The following is a 24,263-nucleotide window of genomic DNA, read 5'->3' on the forward strand; positions in this document are numbered from 1 at the left end:
ATAACGTTACTGTATTAGAGCTGTGACTGTAAACTGTTGTGTGAACAGAACAGACCCTGGATTATTTGTGTATGTGTACTGAATAATATGATATAAAAAAGTTGTATTTGTTCACCTTAGTAAATGCATTATATAACATGAACAAACAATGAAAAATATAGAGTATATAATCATTAATTAATTCTTGTTTATGTCATTACAGTAATTGACAGTAGTTCATGGTGCATTCACTAATGTTAACAGTTTCAACTTTGATTAAAAAATTATTAGTAAATGCTAAAATAAATACATTTACAATTAATAAATAATTAATAAAAGATTCATTAAAGGTGGTGATATTCATGTTTTCTTTTAATACAGTATAGTGAGTTATTTAGCTGTTTCGCCTTAATCTGAAATGCCCTGCAAACTACAGCTACCTATATATGCCACAGGAGACTTTAATATAGAATTAATGTAAATAAAATCTCCCCTTAAAATGCTATTGGTCTCGCCTACATAAAGTGTTAGGTAAAGGAATATGACTTGGCCTGAAAAATATTTCAGTCAGAAGAATTTTTTTCACTTTAATTCTTTTTTGTATGTTATATATGTCAAAATCTGTGTAAATAATAGAAAGGTCGCTGATTAACACTTGCAATTCAGTGTCGTGATGGTTTTAAAAAATATTCTGAAGGTAGTAAAAAAGGTAGTAAAAAGTAGTAAATTTAACTTAAGGATTTCTGTATAAACCCTGATCCAAAATTAAACCTGTTTTTCATTCACACCTTAATCCGCCTGCCCTTGTTCCCCCCGCCTCGACTCGTAGATGGGGAACCAACATTTTCGGTCAATCGTATTCTGGATTCTAGACAGAGGGGACGCGGATTTCAGTACTTGGTGGCCTGGGAAGGGTACGGGGTCCAGAGGAAAGAAGTTGGGTGCCTGCTAGAGACATCCTGGATCACTCCCTTATCGATGATTTCAATCGACAAGTAAGGAGTTCTGGGGACGCCAGGAAGTGTCCTTAGAGAGAGGGGTACTGTCATGGTTTACAAATGCATTGTTTCCTTCTCATGTAGTGTTTGTGTTGTGACATGTGCGTGTGTGTTTGTGGGCATGTGTGTCAGCGATACTATCATCAGATTACCAGCCACAGCTGATTCCCCTCATCATCACCAGCTGCAGTTGATCATCTCTCCCTTTATAAGCTCACTCATTTCTCATCTCCATTGTCAGATTGTTTGTTGGTGTCTACCGTGTGTATGTTGAGGTTGTGTTTCTTGTTCAGTGTTTGAATTCCTGTTTCGTGTTCCGGTTCTTTGTTCTGTGGATTATTCACCGTCTGGCTGTCATCATCTCGCCTTCACGCTGACCATTGAAGCCCCTGCACCACCAGCCTTTTACTGACTGTCATTTTCATTTGCTTTGTTCGTCATCACTGGCTGTCTGCATATGATGCCAGCATGGCAACCCATGCCATGATGCCTGCGTACAAAGTCCTCTATTATGGAAACCTCTCCACTGCGGATCAGGAGCTGTATAGGGAGCCTTTGGAATTGATGTACACCAAGTACCACGTCAAAAACGCTGCAAGAGCCAGAATCAAGGTTGTTCAGGAGAAACTCAACAGGAAAGGTGATGTTCCAACCCCTTAGAATAGCTAGCACAATACTTGTTATGAAGTTACTAATAAGGAGGAATATGTATTGTGCATTTCACTTACAATAATTCATCTTTCACAGGCATGACTCCACAAGGCCTTGAGAGAAAAAGAAGGGTATGTCAGAAGTTGTGGCATGAGGAGACGACAACAATCCTACAGCTCAGCATCTACTTGGGTGTGTTTGCTATTCTCAAGGAGTATGTCATGGTTTTCCAGGTCGGTGCTAGTTGTGCTAGGAACTACTGCAACTTGACTGCACCTGCATGCTCATCCAATGTTAGCAGTCAGTTTCTTAAGAATTTGTTTCACATGCACAGGGTAGCCAGACATTGGTCCATAAACTTCATTATCGGCAACTTGAGCTGTTTTTGGCATACTTTGTGAAGGCTGAACACATTACTAAGGTAATTAACTTGTTCTTACTTTTATCTCTATTTTTACTTTTTTTGTTCATCAGTTGAGTGTTTACTTTTTTGTTAAGCAACCTGGGGTCTTTTATTATCACTCCCATTAATTACTTGCATTACACAGCTGTCTCCCAGGGCTCTGAAGGAGTTGGTCCTGGAGGATCATATGCTGCTGGCCTCCAAGGAAGTATATGTGACCTGTCACGGAAACCAGTGACACAAGTCGGCAGCACAAGTTTCGAGAATATGAGAAACAAAGTATTTTTTCAAAATTTGTGATTTTCGTTTTATTGCAGAATCTGTTAGTTGAGATCACGAAGATGCCTCTCCATGTTTGAGATAGCAGTTTTTGTACATTTAAAAGCGTACATTTTGCGGTTGAAATCGGTTTGTTTTTCCGGAGATTCTAGCATGCAGCGGGGGGGCATCATTGTCTGTGTGTATATTTACATACTGTATAAGCTTGTGTTTTCGCCCCCGCCCCCAAAGGGAACAACGTTGCTCCTGAATAGGGATAGTTTGCCCAAAAATGAAAATAATATCATTAATGACTCACCCATATGCAGTGTTTGGAATAACGCCGTTTAAAAGAACGGCGTTACGTAACGACGTTCATTTTTCAGTAACGGGCTAATCTAATTAATTACTTTTCCCGCCGTTACAACGCCGTTAACGTTACCGGACGTTAAATGCGGTGCGTTACTATGCACTGACTTAACCTGTGTGATCCAAACGCAACCCTGGCTCACACAGCTAGTGAGGAGGTAGGTTAATAACGAGATAAGCGATTATGATTTGCTAAGGCAGAGTAATGTGTTTCATGGTAGCCAATCAGAGCCAGTGTTGTTATACACATGCCAGCGCACGCGCCTGCGGCGACACACACACAGGGCGAATTCCAATCGAAAGTGATGATCACTATGCCCTATTCCCTTCGAAGATCAAATCTCTTGATGTATAAACTCTAGATAAAGTTGCGCAATGTTGTCTGATAGTGTGGCTAATTAAAATACACTTGGTGATAAAATACAGCGTCTTTTTCTGTTTATTTGGATTTTACATCCCCTTCGCGAAGTGCCGTTCAAGGGCGCACAAACGGCATTTGGAATTTACCCACACACACGCAACAGCTAAACAGAGATTCGCGGCAGCAGAAGAGATGGCGAGTCAGGAGGAGCAATCCGATGAAAAGTTGGCATTTTCAAGGTGGAGATATAAGCACTACTTCAAATTCATTGTGGTCAAAGCAAGAACGTGCATGTAATGTGTACATTAGGTCCGGGAGCGAAGACTTTGTCGACATCCGTTGTAAGCAACTCTAATTTAATGAATCATATTGTTAAACTGTTTACTTTTTTAATGAAGAAAACGAAATACAGCAGCCTATGTCTTCCAGACTATTTATCTCAGTTTTATTTATTTAATTTGCTACAGTTATTGCAAACACACTTTATATTATTTAACTGTTTACTTTTGAAGAAAATACCTGAAGTACAGAATGTCTACCAGACCAGTTGTCTGACATTGGGAGTTTGATTTATTTAATTAAGAATACGACTACAGAGCAAACACACTTTTTGTTGTTTAAAAGTTAACTTTTTGTGAACAAAACACTTGGAAGTACAGGTTGTTTACTTGACCAGTTGTCTCAGGTTGAGAGAGTTTTATTTAATTTAGTTTGCTGAAGTTAAATGCACTTTATATGGTGTAACTGTTTACCCATCTTACAAAGATAATACTTGAAGTGTAGGATAAAACTCTTGCTGTCTGTTGACGTGCAATAAATATGGAAAGTTATGTATGAACACCTTTCTGTTCTACTCATTTCAACTGACATGTGAAAACTGCTAAAAAAATACAAATTCTTTGACATTTAGCAACTTTTTTTTAACCGTAACGCAAATAGTTACTTTCCCTGGTAACGAGTTACTTTTAATATAGAGTAATTCAGTTACTAACTCAGTTACTTTTTGGAACAAGTAGTGAGTAACTATAACTAATTACTTTTTTTAAGTAACGTTCCCAACACTGCCCATATGTCGTTCTAAACTCAGAAGAACTCCGTTCATCTATGGAACACAGTTTAAGATGTTTTAACGTTAGATTTTGTCTGAGAACTTTGTGTCTCCTCCATTGAAAATCTATGTACGGTTTCCATGTCCAGTAAGGTAAAAAAAACATAATCAAAGTAGTCAATGTGACATCAGTGTGTCAGCTTGAATGTGTTGAAGCATCGAAAATACATTTTGGTCCAAAAATAGCAAGAATTACGACTTTATTCAGCATTGTCTTCTCTTCCGGCTCTGAACAGCGTGAAGTCACGTGACTGTAGTGACATGGCTGACCTATCCCTCAGACATGTTTGTTAAGTTTTTTTTTTCAAATTTAAAAATTGTGCGTCTCCCCAGACTGTAAACAAAGCTCAGGCGCCCAAAACAAAAGAAAAATAAAAGAAGCTGGGGGGCAGAACAGATAACAGTCAGCCGCCTCGTACGTCAGTCGCGTCACTGACTTTATGCTGCGCCTCAGTCGGATGACGTACTTTGACGTCATCTCTCTGTCAGCTCTTGCAGCGCAGCATGAAGTCAAACACATAATTTACACAGAGATTGTTGAATTCTTTATATAATTGGCTACATGTTTTGTCTGTCAATATTTTCCATGAAGTCATTGGCTGATGGAGGAACGAGCGAGCGGTTGGTAACATCTCTAAAGGACGTCGGATTATCTATTATACTACCGCCCTATTTTAAATACAAACTTTGAAGGCGGGTTCATGTGTATAACGGAACGTAAATTACCGGAGTGTAATCTCATATACCCTTACATGCCACAATGTAAATAGTCCTCAGATTGTATATTATATTCTATTACCAGATGGTCATGCGAAATCTGTTGTAAACAATAGACTATCTATATTTCACGGATAATACGCATGTGTGGACAAAAAGATCATTGGATGATTCACACATCTGAAAAAGACTGGATTCGACTTGTGATCCCCACAAAGGTAAAAAGTTCTGTTTATTTTGCATGTTGTCATCTGGACTTCTTTTACAAAATACTACATATGATGCTAAAACATCTGTATCTCAAAACAGCTTTACAGGGGGTATGGCTTAGCTAAATGAGATGTAAATGAGCCCTATTGTCTCTCCAGGCCGGGAAAAGGGAAAAGTGTTAACTCTTCTTTCTCAAATTTCTCAGCATTCTCTTTCTTGAATGTGTTATATTCAAATGGCCACAACTACTCCAAATTTGATCAAAGAATCTTTGAATAACTCAAAATGTCCCAGATCCGACTTGTGTCACTACTTCTGTGACTGGTCACATATGTGGGACAGGAGGCTGACATGTTTAGGAGCCAGAATCCCAAACATCATGTTAGCACCCTGCATCCCCTGCTTGACTTTTTACTCAATTGTTTTTGAGACTTAAAATAATGGTCTTTGGTGTTTTGTGTCAGTTGTTGGTGCTATTCCTAGCAGACGTCAGGAAAGTCTACATCACCACTGCAGTGTAACTCCAGAAGAAGCTCTTCTTGGCCAGTCCGACTCTGACAGCCCTGTCTGCTCTGAACCCTCTTTTGAGAGGCCACTCACAGTCAACCATCCAGTTGAAGAGTTGTTTTTGCTCTATTACTAGATGTTTTGGGATTTTTGTTACTGATGGCCTTGCACTGATTTCAAATTCTCATCAATTTCTTGGCAGGCTGAGTGGTATGCTGAGGCACCTTTTGCCAGCATACCAGGACATCCAGAGAGAACTTGTATGATTCAATGTTGACCTGAGCATCTTTGACAAGCCTTATAAGAACCCCTCCCTGAGTGCACTGGTTAAATGTTGCCTCTCCATCTTTCATGGACCAAGAGTTGAGTCTTCATTTAGTCAAATGAAAAATGTGATTGACCAAAGGAGTGGCAACATGAATGTAGAAACATTTAATGCAATCCAGACAGTCAAGTACACCCTGCAGTCCAGGGGGAAAACGACAATGCAGCTCTTTAGAAGGGAGGACGTGAAGTTTGGGGAGGTGGACAGAACAATTTGCCAGAACATTAACTCTGCTGCAGCCACATATAGACACCAGCAGAAGGTGAAGAAGAAAGAAAAGGAGCAGCAGCAAAGCAAGTATGGCTCTCAAGCAACTGGCAGTGCTCAGCAGGCCAAGACACAAACTGCTCACTCCTCCCCTCACTGCAGCCGGCTACTCTCGCCTATATTTCAGGCGAGGCAAGCTGCATCTCAAACAACCCTTTTTTGTGTATGTGTTTGTCTTCATGTTGTGATGCAAGAACTGACGTCAAAGTACCGCGAGAGGGAGTCAAATTAAACTACGCCATAAGATTTCTTAAAGAGCTCTCGCGGTACTTTGACGTCATCCGACTGCGGTGCCGCATAAAGTCAGTGACACGGGACTACAGTCACGTGACTTCACGCTCAAGCCGAAAGAGAAGACAATGCTGAATAAAGTTGTAATTCTTGCTATTTTTGGACCAAACTGTATGCTTCAACACATTCTTACTGACCCACTGATGTCACATGGACTACTTCGATGATGTTTTTATTACCTTTCTGGACATGGAAACCATACATAGATTTTCATAGATTCTGGAATAAAACGAAAATCACAAATTTAGAAAATAAACACTTTGTTGCTCATTATCTCGAAACTTGCGCTACCGACTTGTGTCCCTACTTTCCGTGACTGGTCACATATATCAAATGAAAGAACAGACCTTTTGCTTTCAAACAAACAAATAAACAAACAAACAAAACAGGAAAAAACATTTAATCCTCCTATCTAATTTTTTCTCTCTGCTTATAAACTCTTAATTATGCATATTTTTCTTAAAAAATAAATTTTTTGCAAAAAAGCTGAAATAATTGCATTTTTGTAAAGGAATTTTGTTAGAGGTTACATTCAGAACGATTATCAAAACATAAATACAGTGTAAAATTAATAATTAACTATTTGCTTCAGTTTTTTTCTAAATTAGGGAAGTGCGCCATCTAGTGGATAACCGTGGTATCACAGATAACCCTAAAACCTTATCAGTACACATTTTTTATGCAAATGTTTTCTCTTAATTGACGAGATATCTCGTCAATGGTGGGAAAAGAGTTAACCTCAATCTAAAGTTTGTAACAAAGGTGACCTCCCTTAGTAGTTTATATCTCTAAATGTTTGTTTAGGTGATTTCAAATGTCAACATTGGCTTTAAGAGCATCCGCCCTTAACTGGTGTAAAACAAACACAGCTAAACATACAGTAAGTGTTTGATATGATGTTGAATATAAGGAGGTAATGGATTGGCCAGCTCCCCTGATCTCTGCCCAATTGAAAACTTGTTGCGTGACATTTAAAATTAAGTTTCTAAGGCAAAACCTAAACATTTACAAAAACTGTATACTTTGCTTTTTCTAGATGCCAGAAGTTGGTTGACTCGATTTTACACAGATGTGCAGCAGTTATCAACAACAAGGGTCATGCAACTAAATATAATTATTTTAATAGTTTAAAGTAAAGTTAAATCTTTAACAAATTTCTTCAATTTTTAGTGTCTACGGAGAAAAATGTCAACACTGCTATTTTTTAACAGCTTAATAACAGCTTCGTTTCTTTGCTTTCCTCTATAATAAAAAGACAGACTTGATACATTTTGTTAATGCTTTGATTTGGAATAGAATGTGTAATCAGTCCCCCCAGAAAACGTGATTATGCGATCGCATGATTTAACGCATAATCAGCCAAAGTCCTCATATTTATGCGGAGATTGCATTTTTTCAAATACGCCGCACTTTCACAACATAAATTGTAATTTTCCGTGCGCAAAATATGCGCCAGTTTTTCCCATACATTTATTTACTCGTGGCGCACCGCCACAGAATCAACACTGGCCGCCACAAATAGATTTTTCATGATTCCCATTTATATTTATATTTTACCATTTAAAAAACGGCTTAATTCATTGTTGCAAGCGCTTAGCGCACCTCCCCCTTCCTTCCTCTCTCATGTTGCATGCAGCGCGCACCTCTCTCTACATAACAGTGAAAAGGTGGCGGTGTTTTCAATGTCCGTTCCTCAGTATACTTTATTTTTCGCATAAGCGTCAACAGTCACAGATGTTACTGACAGAGAAGATGGCTGATCGAGTTTATCATGATTTGACAAAAGGTTAGCATTAGTGTTTCCCACAAACACACGTTCTCTCCCTCTATATGCCTGCGCACGTGTTTTCTAGTAACTCTGTTTAACAGTTACAGTGTATTCAATCATATTTCTGAATTTGTACCGACTTGTCTGCCCTATACGCAATATACAATAAAACTCACATTTAAAATATTAACACAACAAGACAATGATGAGAAGAGCAACAGCAGTAAGGCTTCAATGTAAATGTATGATGATTTGTCAGATGATTTCATGTTTAGGATTTTAGCAACAGTTGGATTAAACATAAGGAGTTACTGGGTCGTGTTAAGTCACTATTTTATAGTCTACTCATTCTATGTCTGACAACAGAACAAAACATATGTAAAAATGGCATTTAGTTGTCTTAACTACACACTTGATCAAACGCAAACACATGATAACGTCACATATATGTAAATTAGAGTGTGACGTCATCACCACCACAGTCTCTAAAAATTCTGTGGGAAACACTGGGGGCTTGCATGAATTCATAACACCCAAATTTTCGTAGCAAAAATCACATATACCCTAACCAGGGGTTCTTAAAGTTTACATTCAAAGGTCCAAATCTGAATTCTCATCATTTTTATAGGTCCGGAAAAACTGGTTATTACAAAATTTGTCAAGCATGGTGATAACTTTATGTAAATCATTTGTTTATATATCAAATCAACACAAATAGTTTGGAAAAAACATAACAAGTGTATTTTGCATTTAAAGTAAAAAAACTAAACATTAACTCATTTGCCGCCATGCCAGACTTTTTGAGAAAAGTTGCCCACCCGCATTTTTGTGATTTTAACAAAAATTTCACAAAATTCCTTGCAGGAAAAATTATCTTCTATAAATATATAAACATACAAATATATCAAATGAAAGAACACACTCTCTGCTTTCAAACAAACAATAAACAAACAGACAAAACGGGGAAAAAACTTTCATTATATATTTACTTTTTCCACTTAATTTAACCACTGAAATATGGATATTTCTCTTCAAAAATACAACATTTGGAGCAAAAAGCTTAGAATGACTATCAAACATAAAGGCAGTTTAAAGGCAGATGCATAAATTTTGGCAAAAAGGTCGGTGTGGTTGGTAGATGGAGAGACTTACCTAAATTAGGGGTGTGCACCTATAATTTGGACGATGATGCTTGCTATGCTTCTCAATGAAATATGGTGAAATGCCATTTTATCCAAAAGCCAGAGGATGCTCTCTTGCAAAAACTCAATATGCGCTGCAAACGAAGAACCACACAAGGAGCTATGACACGCAGCTGCAGGAAATGGCTTAAGGAATATTTATATTGCTGTTCAGTTCTTCAAACCTTTTAAGGTATTTTCATGATAATAAAGAATATGTATAATGATTATGTTTGACAAGTGTTGCTTATTCAAAAGCATGTAAGGAGTTACTGATCAAAAGCCGTAGTACATGAAATAGATGTGCATAATATCTGGGTGTGATGGCTACAGCGTCACATAGTGTCAGGAATCGGGACGAAAGGCGAGGAACACGAAGGAGGATGCCGATGCAGGTTAAGAACAAAAAATGACATTTATTCAAATAAATAACATCAAACAAAACACGAGCAAACCAACAGGCAGGTAAAAACTGGAACAAAACAGAACACAGAGCACAACTGACAGGTAACAGGCGATGATGAACTGGTGAGTGAATGACAGAAAACAAGGGTATAAATACACAGACAATCAAACAAGGAACAGGTGTAATGAGTTAATATAATCAGTCAATAAAAGTCCAGGTGACAAGGATCAGAGACAAACACAAAACATGACACAGATTGAACCGTAACATAAGCCCCCCCAAAAGGAGTGGCTCCCAGACGCTCCACCACGACACAAAAACAAAAGTCCAGGTGGGCGGATCTGGGGGAGGGACGGAGGGCTCAGAAGCCCAGGTGGAACCGGCAAAACGGAAGTGCTGGGCGGGTCCATCCACAACAGACCAGCATCACTGAACCAACCAGCGCTCTTCTTCAGCCATCTTGGGCCAGGCAGAGAGTTCAACATTGAGGGAACCGACTAAGAAGATTCGACCATCGCGGGAACCGAAGATTCAACTGTCACAGGAATCGACCCAGGAGGTTCGACCATCACAGGAACTGATGTAGAAGATTCGACCATCACAGAAGCAGACTCGGAAGACTCAACCAACACAGGAATCAACCCTGAAGGCTCGACCGCTACAGGACCCAACGTAGAAGGTTCAACCGTCACGGGAACTAACCTTGTCCCAACCGTTGCGTAACCCGCTGCATCCATGTATGACCGGTTCATCTGTCAGGATGCAGATGCAGGTTAGGAACAAAAAATGACATTTATTCAAATAAATAACATCAAACAAAACACAAGCAAACCAACAGGCAGGTAAAAACTGGAACAAAACAGAACACGGAGCACAACTGACAGGTAACAGGCGACGATGAACCGGTGAGTGAATGACGGAAAACAATGGTATAAATACACAGACAATCAAAAAAGGAACAGGTGTAATGAGTTAATGTAATCAGTCAATGAAAGTCCAGGTGACAAGGATCAGAGATAAACACAAAACATGACATGGATCGAATCGTAACACATGAGACATTTTTAAATAACTCGTTTTATTTTTCGGACCAGGAATACTCTTAAATCTAAAAAGAAAAAAAAGTTTAATATGCATTTACGAGTTCGCCTCACTGACAATAAAGTGGGACTGCTAATATGCGTGTGTGGCGTGCTGTCCCGGGGCGAAGGTTCCGAGCTCGGGAAATACCTCCCGAGTTCGGAACGTTCGTCCCTTGATCGGGGAAGGAGCCCCGGGCCTGGGGCGTGCCCTGACCCGGGTTATCCCCGGTGCTGAGCTAAATGTAAGTAGTGAGGCAAAGGGGTGGAGGTGGGTTTGCGATAATTCCGGAGAATGAGGGTAAGGAGTCTTGATTATTTATAGAGCTGGTACTAAGTTGTTGTGTTGATTAGTGATTGACAACCAGCCGTGTTCATTGCTTAATGATCGAGAGCCAGCCGTGTTCATTGCTTAATGATCAAGAGCCAGCCGTGTTCATTGACTGATCAGCTCCTCCCAAACCTTGTTTATAAAACATAATTTTTTAAAGTAGCAAATGCACACATTTAATCAATCACATAGAAATTAATGCACTTGCAATATGAAGTGGGTGCGGGTCCGGACTTTGAGAACCCCTGCCCTAAACCAAAAACATGGAAGCCAAGGCCGAAACACAGAAAGACATTTTTATTAAATATATTTTATTAAAATGAATTATTAGTACCATAGCATTTATGGCTATCACTGTGTACTTACTTTACTAGGGGTGTTACGGATCACAAAACTCATGGTTCGGATCACATTACAGTTTTTAAGGCACGGATTGGATAATTTTTCGGATCAGCAAAAAGGGGGTGGGAAAAATCTAATAACAAATAAAGAAATTGCAAACATTTATAAAGAAAAAACAAAGTTGTATATTAATAAGGTCTGAAATTAGCATTAGGTACAGAAATAAAATTAAATGAATCATAACACTGTCTTTATTGTATAAATTAAATATATTATTATTTTTAGAGCCACAGAAGTGATTTTCTCTTCATGGGTTGTTTGATTAACATTAATGACACAGACTTAAGTAGGTTAATTGAGGTTGCTGTCTCTTTAAGACCACATAGGCACAGACTGGTTTCTGACTGTTATCTATACATACTCTACATCAACAAATGTTTTTATTAGAAAACGAATACTGTGGATATCATTTTGTTTGTATGTGCCCTGTCAAGAACAGAAAGATTTTATGTTCGCTTGTTTTTTTAACGTGTCTCTCTCGTGTGTGCACTATTGAGGACTCTCTTTAAAGTTTACACATCAAGAGTTCTGATCTTTGAAGGGTATACTGTGATGATCACTAGGGCTGCAACGATTCGTCGACGTTGTCGACAAAAATCGATAATAGAAATAGTCGACAATGAATATCATTGTCGAAGTTGTCACCAGACATGTTTTTTCCGGCCGAGTGAGGCATCTCTCTTCATTACAAACTCTGCCGAGAGTCGCACATGCACTAAAACTTGTTTTCATTGAAAGTAAAAAAAATTATTTAAGTACCCCCTTCTTTTTTGTGTTTACTATCATTTTCCACAGAATTAAAGCAATCTCATGCAAAATTTTAGAAAAAAAATTCTAATTATTCGGTTAGTCGACTAATCGTTTCAATAGTCGGTGACTTGTCAACTATCAAAATAGTTGTTAGTTGCAGCCCTAATGATCACGTCTGTACAGGACACATTCAACCGCGTGTGCCTTTGTGCGTACAGAAAGCTGCTCGCTTTCGTGCCTTTTTGCGGTTAAATACATCCACACCGCAGAAATGTTGCTTCAGACAAGAACGTGCAGGTTGCGGTTTCTGTTTGCATCATCACAACATTTCGGCCATATTGTTTCAGTGATAAAAGTCTTTTGGCCGAAAATTTTTGGTGGCCGAACATTCTGTGCATCCCTAATCCTAGTGCTGAAAAGGCTCTGATCACGTTTGTAAATTAACTTCCTCCTTTTTTTGCATATTTGTAAATTATTCTTGTAAAATACTCTTTGAGATTACAGTGATCATTCATCATACTTTATCAGGAATTTTAAAAACTGCTTACTTTACTTATTACTCCATTGCTGAAATATTGACTTTTAAAGAGAACCAAAGCGTTAATTACACTTTAATTAAGGTTCTGGAAAATGGAAAAATCAGGAGCCTACTTCAGAAATGCAGACCAGAACACCTGGTAATGGAGGCCTGTCTGATCAAACAGAAGGAAGTCCAAGATCAATTGCTGGTCTACAACCTAAGAAAGCATTCCGCTCCAGACTACAAACTAGATCATCAAGAGCTAAATGCTCCCCATACCCAATGCCAGAAGCAAAATTTCCAAGAAAGTTCATTGAAATGCTTGTGGAAATCCATGAGAAGTTCAGCGCGATGAAGAAACAATTTGGGGATGCAGAAATGCACAAAAACTACATGTTTCCTTCCCAAGCTTCAACACTTGACGCACTATACCTTCTTGAAAAATCTCTCGACTCTCTGAAGGAAAGGCAAGAACTGATTAATGGCTTGTCCAAGGTTGGAGGAATACACTTGTAGGACAATGTGAAGAGGATCATGGAAAGATTAATGACAAATGAGTTCCAGACAATTTGAGTTTTTTGTGTTAATTATACATTTTCGTAAGTATGTCTCCATAAGTATGTCTTCATCTTTAGTATGTGGTTTTTTAAATGTTATAATAAAGTTTGATATCTTAACAGAAAAACAATTACACAAACAACATGGTGCGAGTGCAAGCAACTTTTAACCATTTGTTCATTTATTTTTACCGTTAGAATCACACAGAAATGAATCATCTGAGAAATTAAATTACAGTATATACTTCAGGCCAATTATAGTTGTTATGATTTGCTATTTAGAAAATGTGCACCTAAGGGACCTGTTAACACCTGTACAGCATGCACTGATAGTCTTAATGAACTGTTCATTAAAGGTGTGAAACAAACAGGCAAACATACACACACTGATGCAATTGCTGCATAAGAATTAGTTTCATACTACACGCTTATGTGTTTTATAAATGTGTGCTATCATTCCAACCTGCAGATGTTTTAAATATCATTTCTGAAAGCATTTTAGTGTGTAAATTTAGTTTGCTGGTGATCTATATGCAGTGTTGGGGAAGCTACTTTGAAACGGCAGTTAACTAAGCTACAAGCTACTTACCAGTAAAAGTAGTTAAAATACAGCCAAGCTACGCATCTGAAAAAGTAGCTAGCTACTTTTAAACTACTAACATTTTTTTACAATGACGTTATATCACAAATAACTGAACATCATTTTAATGAAGAATGTTTTAAGAAAAGGATGTGGGGTTTAAAACTACGTAATATAATACAATTATGATTTTAGTATTCTAGTTTTATCTGAAACTCTTTAAAATGTATAGTAAAAAAAATAAGAGAGCATAATTTTTTTATGACATAGAAACACTTTTTATTTTCAGCTGTTTATAATAATGATAATTATGAATTGTTATTAATAATTATTATATACGAACTAGGTATATTATTAAATAATGTGGTTTGATAAATGCAAGTATATAGACCTTTTGCGAGTAGACGTCACAGTTATGTCACTGCAGGCTGCATGCGCAATGTGTTGGCAGAAAACAGTGGAAATGAATTACACAGAAGTGAAACAAGCTCACTAGAAAATGTCTTGTTGTGCTGTCGAGTGTCAGAATAGGAATGCCAAAAAAGATGACCTTCATTTTTATAGAATACCGATCTCGAAGACACCATTTGAAGATAATCGTAAGTGTTTATGGTTGCAATAAGCCCTTAAACGGACAGACTAGAGTGATGAAATCATCAGAAAATAATTAAGAGAAGATGTCCGGTGTTCTGTCGAGTCTGATCCCTCTGTTATGTAGCTTACATACATAACTGATGGGTAAATATCACTGATAGCACTACATTCAGATAAACTATCATGTACATAAACTACATTCAGAACATCTCAGATAAACAGTGCAGTGATTAGTTATTTAGTCCATTTAGCTAAATGAAAACAGCAATTCTTAAGTTAAATTTACTACTTTTTAATACATTTTTTACTACCTTCAGAATATTTTTTAAAACCATCATGACACTGAATTGCAAGTGTTAATCAGCGACCTTTCTATTATTTACACAGATTTTGACATATATAAAATACAAAAAAGAATAGACATGGATTAAAGTGAAAAATATTCTTCTGACTGAAATGTTTTTCAGGCCAAGTCATATTCCTTTAACTAACACTTTATGTAGGTGAGACCAATAGCATTTTAAGGGGAGATTTTTTTGCCATAAATTTCATATTAAATTCTGGCATATATAGGTAGCTGTAGTTTGCAGGGCATTTCAGATTAAGGCGAAACAGCTAAATAACTCACTATATAAAAAGAAAACATGAATATCACCACCTTTAATGAATCTTTTATTAATTATTTATTAATTGTAAATGTATTTATTTTAGCATTTACTAATACATTTTTTTATCAAAGTTGAAACGGTTAACATTAGTGAATGCACCATGAACTACCGTCAATTACTGTAATGACATAAACAAGAATTAATTAATGCTTATATACTCTATATTTTTCATTGTTTGATCATGTTATATAATGCATTTAAAATAAAACTTTTTAATATCATATTATTCAGTACACATAGACGAATAATCCAGGGTCTGTTATGTTCACACAACAGCTTACAGTCACAGCTCTAATACAGTAACGTTATGTATGGATATAAACCCTGAACGAGTAACTCGAGTTAAACTCGTGTACAATTCACACAGGATGCCTGTAACCATAGTGACAGTTGTTAATTGAATGACTGTACCTTTATCAACAAATTATTATGTTACAATAAAGGCAGCGCTGATGTGCTATTTTATGCGCAATTTTCTGCTGTTTACTTTCTCCTAAGACCTAAATGGTCGTGTTTATATGAGGATATGTGCAAAGACTGGATTTTTGAGGCATATGTGTTATTTAAGGTCAATAAAGTCGCAAAAATACTCACAAGCTCAATGAGAAACGAATGTCTCCTCTTATGATTCCTCGTCAATCGCTCTCTCAGGATTTGGATGTCATCTGCCTCTTGGTTCTTGTGGCGCCACATGAAGTTTACCCACGAGGTTAACAAACCCATTGTATCAGCCACTGGCTAGATCAGCATAGAATTAAAAAACGTGACGCGGATGATCACGTACGTGAGAAATCATTTACCCCCAAAATACAGGACAGTTACCTGGTTGTTTGGATTTCTTACGCCGCATTCAGACAGCCAGCGATGTTATCGCTGTGTGTCGCCCGTCTCTTTCAATGAGGCGTTTCTAAATCTGCTTGTCATAAACAAATGAGTACCATCCACGCCAGTAACTGATGAGAGAAGGACGACGTGAACTCCACTGCTTTGTTCTCATTGGTAGTCGCTCCCGAAAGTCGCTCGACATTTGCATAAAGTTAAACTTTTCTTAACTTTCTTGCGTCGCTGGACACGCCAATACGGTCGCCAATGGTCACTTTCGCTCGTGTCGCCGGAAGTCGCCAGGTTTCCATTGAAATGAATGAGATCGCGTCGCTCTGCTACTGCTTGTCGTTGGCTGTCTGAATGGGGCGTTAGGCCACGAACTGAAAGGCTTGCCAATCTTCATCATTTCGCTAAGCCAAGACAATCTCCATTGGTCTTTTACACATTTATCGATCTTCAAAACATCAGAGCCGTCCTGCATTATAAGTTTGACCATGCTATCTGAAATAAAGTTTTACCTCAGCTTATGATACAGCCAGAAAACCCGGAGTGTATCCGATGCGTAGTACAAAACGCTTGCATTGGAGAGAGGAACGTGATTTGGCTCCACTCCAGGCTTTGATCACATCCCAGAGACGAAAGATCTTTGATTATGTGCCCAGATATGCTAAAGCCCATATTTTAACGAACTAACGCGAACGCAGATACAATTTCAATCAGAATAGGACCTGATAGTTTGAAAAAAATAATACCTAATTTGGAAAAAAATAATACCTCTGAGACCACATTTAACACTTTTAATGGCCTTAAATTTGACAATTTTGATTTATCACTTTTTAATACTTTTTAAAACCCCGTGGACACCCTGAAAACTTACCCCTTATGAAAAATAACCATTGTTTTATTGTGGTAAAAGTGTATTAACCATGTTTTTTTTTTGGGTGTATTAATTACTATCAGCACAACTGTGGTTTTACTACAGTTACCAACAAGAAGTGTTTCTAGACCAGTGTTGTTTGCATCATCTCTCAGCGGGAGACAAGAATTTGGGTGCTCTGTTTCAGTCTCTTAGCACAGGGCCTGAGACTCAGAGCTTTGAGGTGTTGGTTTGTCCTGTTACAATCTCTAGCACACAGCCAGAAACTCTGACCTTGAAGTACTCTGTTAATGTCTCATTTTCGGGGTGAGACTCAGAGCTTAAGGTACTTTGTTAATGTCTCAGAGCGAGTTGATGTCAGAGGAAGTCCACAGAAGTTGGTCCATCTCTCTTCACTGTGAGGAACTCATTTGCATTGCATAAAGTACAGAGTGTCAGGGTTTAGGACTGATGAACCCAAGAGCAACGATGAGGGGTTAAACAAAAGACTTTTATTATACTGAGTCTTGGTAGAGCGCGCAGGCTCCGGCTGAGGCTGGGTCGACTGCGCGGACTGGACAGAGTGCTCGGGACCGACCATCCTGTGAACAGGCTCAAGCATTGCAGCGGTCATACCAAGGAACCGACCAAGCACAGCGGCAACCCTCCTGTGAGCCGGATCAGGCATGGCGACAGCTTTCCAAAGCTCAGCAAGGAGTGCTGAGCGTTCCTGGTCTGTTAGCCTTTATGGAACGGGGTGTGCTGCAGTTGGCTGGTCTGACATCGTCACTGGGTTCATTGTTGGCAGGATCATTCTGTCAGGGTTTAGGACTGATGAACCCAAGAGCAACGATGAGGGGTTAAACAAAAGACTTTTATTACACTTAGACAAAACAAAAGCCCACACGGGGGCAAAACACATCAACAAGATATAAAGATAAACAGACACTAACACAAAACTATACTACAACTTGACGATTTACCTGACTTGATTTCTAGGCTGCAGAACATACGACAAGCGCACACACACAACGGTACAAAATGATCCTACACAGGGCTGAAGAAACAATGACATTAAATAAGAAAACCAAACAAGATAACAAGGAGGGAACAGGTGATGGGAATAAACTAATGATTAACAATAAGCAGGAAAACGAGGGGGCGGGAACAAGAGACGAGACACCGAAGGCACATGACCCGATACACAAGGCCATAAACCTCCACATAGAACATGGGACTGCCAGAACCCTGCCATCATGACAAGACATAAATATAAGACAAGACTCTTTGGCAGGACTCTCTGGGATGCTACTGAGCTGGCTGGCGAGGGGCTGGCTACCAGGCATTCGGGTACATCACCAAAGAGCAGCTTTCCACTAGACAAGGCCGCTACACCAGGTCTAGTGTCTGAAGAAGAGATGATTGCCCTAATGCGCAAGTTTTTGGATGCGCAGGAGTAGAGCGAGGAGCGACAGCTGCTGGAGCCCCGAACCCTACGGGAGGCCATTTTGCAGTCGTCGTCCAATGCTGACTTTCCAGTGGATACCAGAGTTTGGATGGAGCTACCAACCCCAGCAGGTCGGAAAGGTATGGGTCGATACGTTCCAGGGTATGAGCAAGACCCTCCGCAAAGCCCTGCTCCCATTCAGCCAATGCAACTGGCCGATCCGAAGCTACCCGCCTTCCAACAAGGAGATGACATTGAGGGCTACCTCCATCGGTTCGAGCGTCTGGCGAAAAGCTGGGATTGGCCAGATGAGGAGTGGAGCTATCGTCTGGTCCCACTACTGACAGGACAAGCGTTGGAAGCATACCTGGCGATGGATAAAGTGGAGCTCTACCCTAAGTTAAAGGAATTGATACTTTCCCGGCGACAACAGTAACTGCTGGTGAGTTGCCGGCGGAGTCGTAAAACCGGCTGAAGGGCCTGTATACGCATTGGGTGTGGCCAGAGGAGCATTCGAAGGAGGAGATTGGCAAGGCCATCATTCTCAAGCAGCTGTTGAGGGTGCTACATTTCAATGCATGAATATGAGTGAAGGAGCACGAGCCGAGATCAGGAATAGAAGCAGCAAAGCTAGCGCAGCATTACCTGAATGATCATCGTGATAGCTCTCACACTCAACCTCCAAAAGGTACTTAACACACCGTTACACCATTTAAGGTGTCCGATACTGTGGTTCAGAAGAGTGGTAGCGAATCCACTACCTGCGTACAGCCAAGTAAGAGACTGATTTGCTTTTACCGCCAACAGTCGGGGCACAAAGCTGCTGATTGTTCCGTACGTAAAGCAAAACTAACTGCATTCTGTTATGTTCCACAGGAAAGGGACAATGTTAAAGCATTATACATGAACTGAACATTATGTGTGATGTGACCATCAATGGACATTGCTTACGAGCTTTAGTGGACACGGGGAGTTCACATTCATTGGTTAAGTCATGTCATGTTAACAATGTTGATTACATGCATACATCTGCTGTAAAATGTGTACACGGGGATGTTAAGCAGTATCCCCAAGCAGAAGTCACTGTGGGGATTTTTCACCAAAATTTTCTGTTGAAAGTGTCAATAGTGGACAATTTACCTGCTTATGTAATTCTGGGAGTAGATGTACCCGTGTTACATGATCTCTTGGCATTTAGGGATGTTGAAAACATGTCTACCAATATCAGTGCTAATCTGTCATGTGCTGTGTTAACCAGAGCCCAAACTAAGACTGGTCTGCAACCACTGCCAGACTTTGACGATAGTATGCTGCAGGGTGCAACCAAGGGCCTTAGGAAAACACGTCGACAATGTCAAAACGATGATGATGATGAGACGACAGAAGCAATGAATGTTGAAACCAAACAGTAGTAGATTTCTTAAAATACACCTGTTTACTATATTGAAAATGATTGCTTAATAGACCAATTAAGAGTAGACGTCACAGTTACGTCACTGCAAGCTGCGCGCGCAATGCGGTTGCAGAAAAAGAGTGGAAATGAATTAGACACGAGTGAAAAGAGCAAGATAACTCACTAGAAAATGTCTTGTTGTGCTGTTAAGTGTCGGAATAAGAATGCCAAAAAAGATGGCTTTCATTTTTATAGAATACCATCGTCGAAGACATCATTTGAAGATAAACATAGGTGTTTATGATTACAATAAGCCCTTAAACGGACAGAATGGAGCGAGGAAATCATCTGGAAGTCTTTTAATAATTAGAATAGAAAATAAGTAGAGAAGATGTCCGATGTTCTGTCGAAGTCTGTTCCCTCCATGTGTTTCTTATAGCGTTTTTATCACGTTACAATTATAATTTATTCAGAATAAATGTTTTTTTATACTGAAAAAGCAATAATATCAAAAAAAAAATTATTTCATAATATTTTTGTTTTCTATTATTTCTTTTTATTTCCTTATATCTTAGCTTATGTCTCACACACATGATGTAAAGTGTTATTAATATATTAACAGGCCTTTTTAATGTATGTTTAAACATAATACTTTTATAATAGTTTTAGAACAAACACGTAAGATAAATATAAAGAAGAAATAATAGAAAACAGGACAATTATGAAATATTTAATAAACGCTATTATATATAATACATGATAGTATTGCTTTTATATGTACTTTAGCGATTCAGACTGTAAAAATAATTGATTTGGCTAAAAAGAACAATACATATACATTACATACATGCAAATCAGTAGCCAAGCCATTTAAACTTTTTATCTATCTAAAAAATAAACGTAACGTGATTAAAACGCTATAAGAAACATTGCACTAAAGGGAAACATAGGGGAACCAGACTTTGACAGAACACCGGATCCATAAAAACCGCGGTTTAATGCTAAAACACTTCACAACCCTATTGCGGAGCAGTCACTTTCTGCAACCAGTTTGGCTCCACCCACAAAAAACGTCATCTCTGTTTGCAAACACGAAATTGGTCTATTGGGATCACATCCTAACCAAACACAGAAATGCTATGACACAAGAAAATGGTAAATATAATCATCATTAAATTAAACACTGTAACGTAAAGTGATTTTCAGTCCTATGCAGTTTTTTTAGACAGAAGTATTTCTTGTTTGACACATTATTGCTATTTGACAGTTACCTTGTTTTCAATATCATCTGATATTGTCTCGTCACGAGATCGCTCGTGTGCAACCAACATAAACTTCAAAAGTAACACCACGGATGGAGCAAACATCTCTATCTTCTCATCTTGGCTTTCACCGTGCAAACAGCCGCCTCAGTTATTTTCATTATGTTTGTTGCAGAGATGCTCACAAGTCTCTGAGCTCGAGTCCAAGTCAAGTCTCAAGTCTCTGGGCTAGAGTCCAAGTCAAGTCTCGTTGTAAAAAATAAAACTCTTATAACACATAAAGAAATTACAAACATTTATAAAAAAGAACAAAGTTGCACATTAAGTAAGGTCTAAAATTAGCATTAGGTACAAAAATCGAATTAAATGGATAATAACACGGTCTTTATTGTACAAATTAATTATTATTATTTTTAGAGCAACAGAAGTGATTTTCTGTTTGTCTTGAGTTGTTTGATTAACACAAATGACACAGGCTTAAGTAGGTTAATTGAGGTTAAGGCCGTTTCACATGGTACGCGGCAACCGCGAGTGTTTAGTTCTTTTTCAATAGGAGATGTGCGGAAAGCGGCAAAACGGGGGTGAAGAGGTGAAGCGGAGTTGGTCCACACGCCTTGCTCGTGCACCCAAAGTCCTATTCCTTCTCCGGACATGGTACTTCATGACAGGCGCCGTTGAAGATAAACATATTTGCACTAAATGCTGCACAAAACGCTTCCAATACAAGAGAAAAGCTGAAGCCGTGCGGCGATTTTGCCGCTTACCGCGTACCGTGTGAAACGGCCATTACTGTCTCTTTAAGAACAAATAAGCACAGACTGGTTTCTTTAGACATAAACACATGTTTTTATTAGAAAAAGAGTACTGTGAGATCATTTTGTGTGTATGTGCCCTGTCAAGGAAAGAAAGATTTTATGTTGGCTTACCTTTTGAAACACTTCTCTCCGTATGTGCACTACTGAGGGCACTTTAACGAGTGCTCACACACAGGCGGAGAGCGAATCCAAACAGCTTCATGAAGAAGATGTAGCATAAACAGTCGCTTCACATAAAAACATTACATTGTTTTTCTATTTAGCAAATGTATGTTAATGGACTACAATATGACACACAGTAGTGCAACTCTGGAGCTGGACCGGACACATTTAACCACATGTGCGTACAGAAATCTGCTCACTTAAGCGTCTTTTTGTGGTTTAATTGTTTAACCATTTAAACATTTGCAAGCCTTAGAAACAAACTTTCCCCTATTATATTAATCCGCGAATCGAATGCGAGCCAAACCGCGGGTCCGTCAAAGCACTACTCAAAGCTTCCGATGAATGGCACAGCAGCGGCCGGGACTCCGGTTTGTTGTATGATGATACAATCTAACTTCCGTCTTCTGTCAGATTGAAGTGACTTCCTCCTCACAGTAAAACAGGCGGAGTTGTATGATGTTAGATCCAGGTAGGCGTATTAAGGGCAGGGTTTTGAGAAGGGCTGCCGCGCTATTGGCCTGACAATGCAAACACGTCTTGATTTTGGCTACGCAGCTGGAGGTCGGAGGCTATTGGCTCCGTGAGGCCCGTTTAAAGCCCAGCCTTGCACAGGCCCAATAGTGCAAAAGGGGCTATTGAAACATCTCAGAGAACAAAAGAGCTTTCCCTAGCAAACATGAGCTGATCTTGCGTCTTTTTAAAGACAGCACTCTTTTGTGTCCACAGGTGGCCTCCGTCTTTTTAAAGATGTCATTCTGCCAGTGTGGATGTTCGTTTTTTTCCCCCAGAATGTTTCCAAGAACGTTGCCTCTAGGTTCCCAGAATGTTCTTGGAACCTAAAGGGAACATTCTATTTTTGTTAAGAAAACCTTCCTGGCTAACCAGCAGGGAACGTTTCCAGAAGGTTCTCCTAACCTCTACATTCTGATGCCTGTGCATAAATAATAAATCAACAAACCATTTTCACTAGATTGTTTATTGTTCTCAACACATAAGAATTTGATAAACCATGAATTCAGTTTTATTAAACAATAAATCACATTCAAATAATGAATGATCTCTGAAATAAAACATGATCATATATTTGTATGTACATTAATGCATATAAAACTAAAAAACTAAAAAGTAACCCATATACATTATAATTTATTTTATATAATCAGCATTACAGTGTTTCTAAAATACTTCTGTTTATCTGTTTAAACATTCCTATTTTAAAATGGACACTTGACTGTCACTTAATGAGTCTTGAAGTTTGTGTCAATGTTCTTGCTGTTGATGGGGTGTGCTGGGTGCCAATGTTACTCTGTTTTAAAAAATTATATTCCAAAACTGTGTTTGTAAATGTACAAAAATGATAAATGGTCATTTTGTGTTGAGCTCAGTACAGAACAGGGTTCCTGCAGGGTCTTAAAAAGTCTAAAATTCAGAAAGTTAAATTTAAGGCCATAAAAAATCTTAAAAACGCCCAGATTTTCATCCTTGGTCTTAAATTTAATTTACCCAAGTCTTACATTTCTTACCTCCGTTCATTCCCAAAAAGCAATGTCCGCAAAAAATAAATGCTGTACAACTAATCAGTGACTGAGGCAGAAAGTGTTTGATCTGCAGGCCTCTAAAAAGAAAGGTTCAGCATTGTTTCTGTATTCACCATTTTCGCGTCGGTTTAGGGTTAGATTACGCAAAATTAAACAGTGTACGCGAAATTAAACAGTTGTCACCTGGCGTTGGGGTTAGAGTTAGGTACGCGAAATGAAACAGTTGTCACCTGGCGTTGGGGTTAGAGTTAGGTTTGGGTAGGGATGTCATTATGTAAATCTAACCCTAAACCGACGCGGAAATGGTAAGAAAATAGGAAAGAGAATGCAACGGACGTAATAGTATTGAAGTCCCCAGTTCGTCAAAAAATGACGCGAAAGGTATACCCTTCGCGTCAACATATGACGAATGGTCAAGTGTCGTCAAATATTGACGACATGGGGTGAGACTGGGTTGTTTTAATAGCTTTAACATGGTTGTGTTGCGCTTTTCTGCATTACTGAACAGTAGGGTTGCCGCGGTGACAGAATTTTCTCACCGGTTAATCGGCGCGTCACAAACCCGGTGATCCCGGTTTCACCGGGTGGGAGGGGCTTATAAATGCGCATGCAGACGTACACATTTTACTTTCACTTTTGAATTACGCAACTGTTTAAATGCAGTGCTTGCGTACGCTGCGTT

Source organism: Paramisgurnus dabryanus, chromosome 10, assembly GCF_030506205.2.
Source record: "Paramisgurnus dabryanus chromosome 10, PD_genome_1.1, whole genome shotgun sequence".
Lineage (NCBI taxonomy): Eukaryota > Metazoa > Chordata > Actinopteri > Cypriniformes > Cobitidae > Paramisgurnus > Paramisgurnus dabryanus.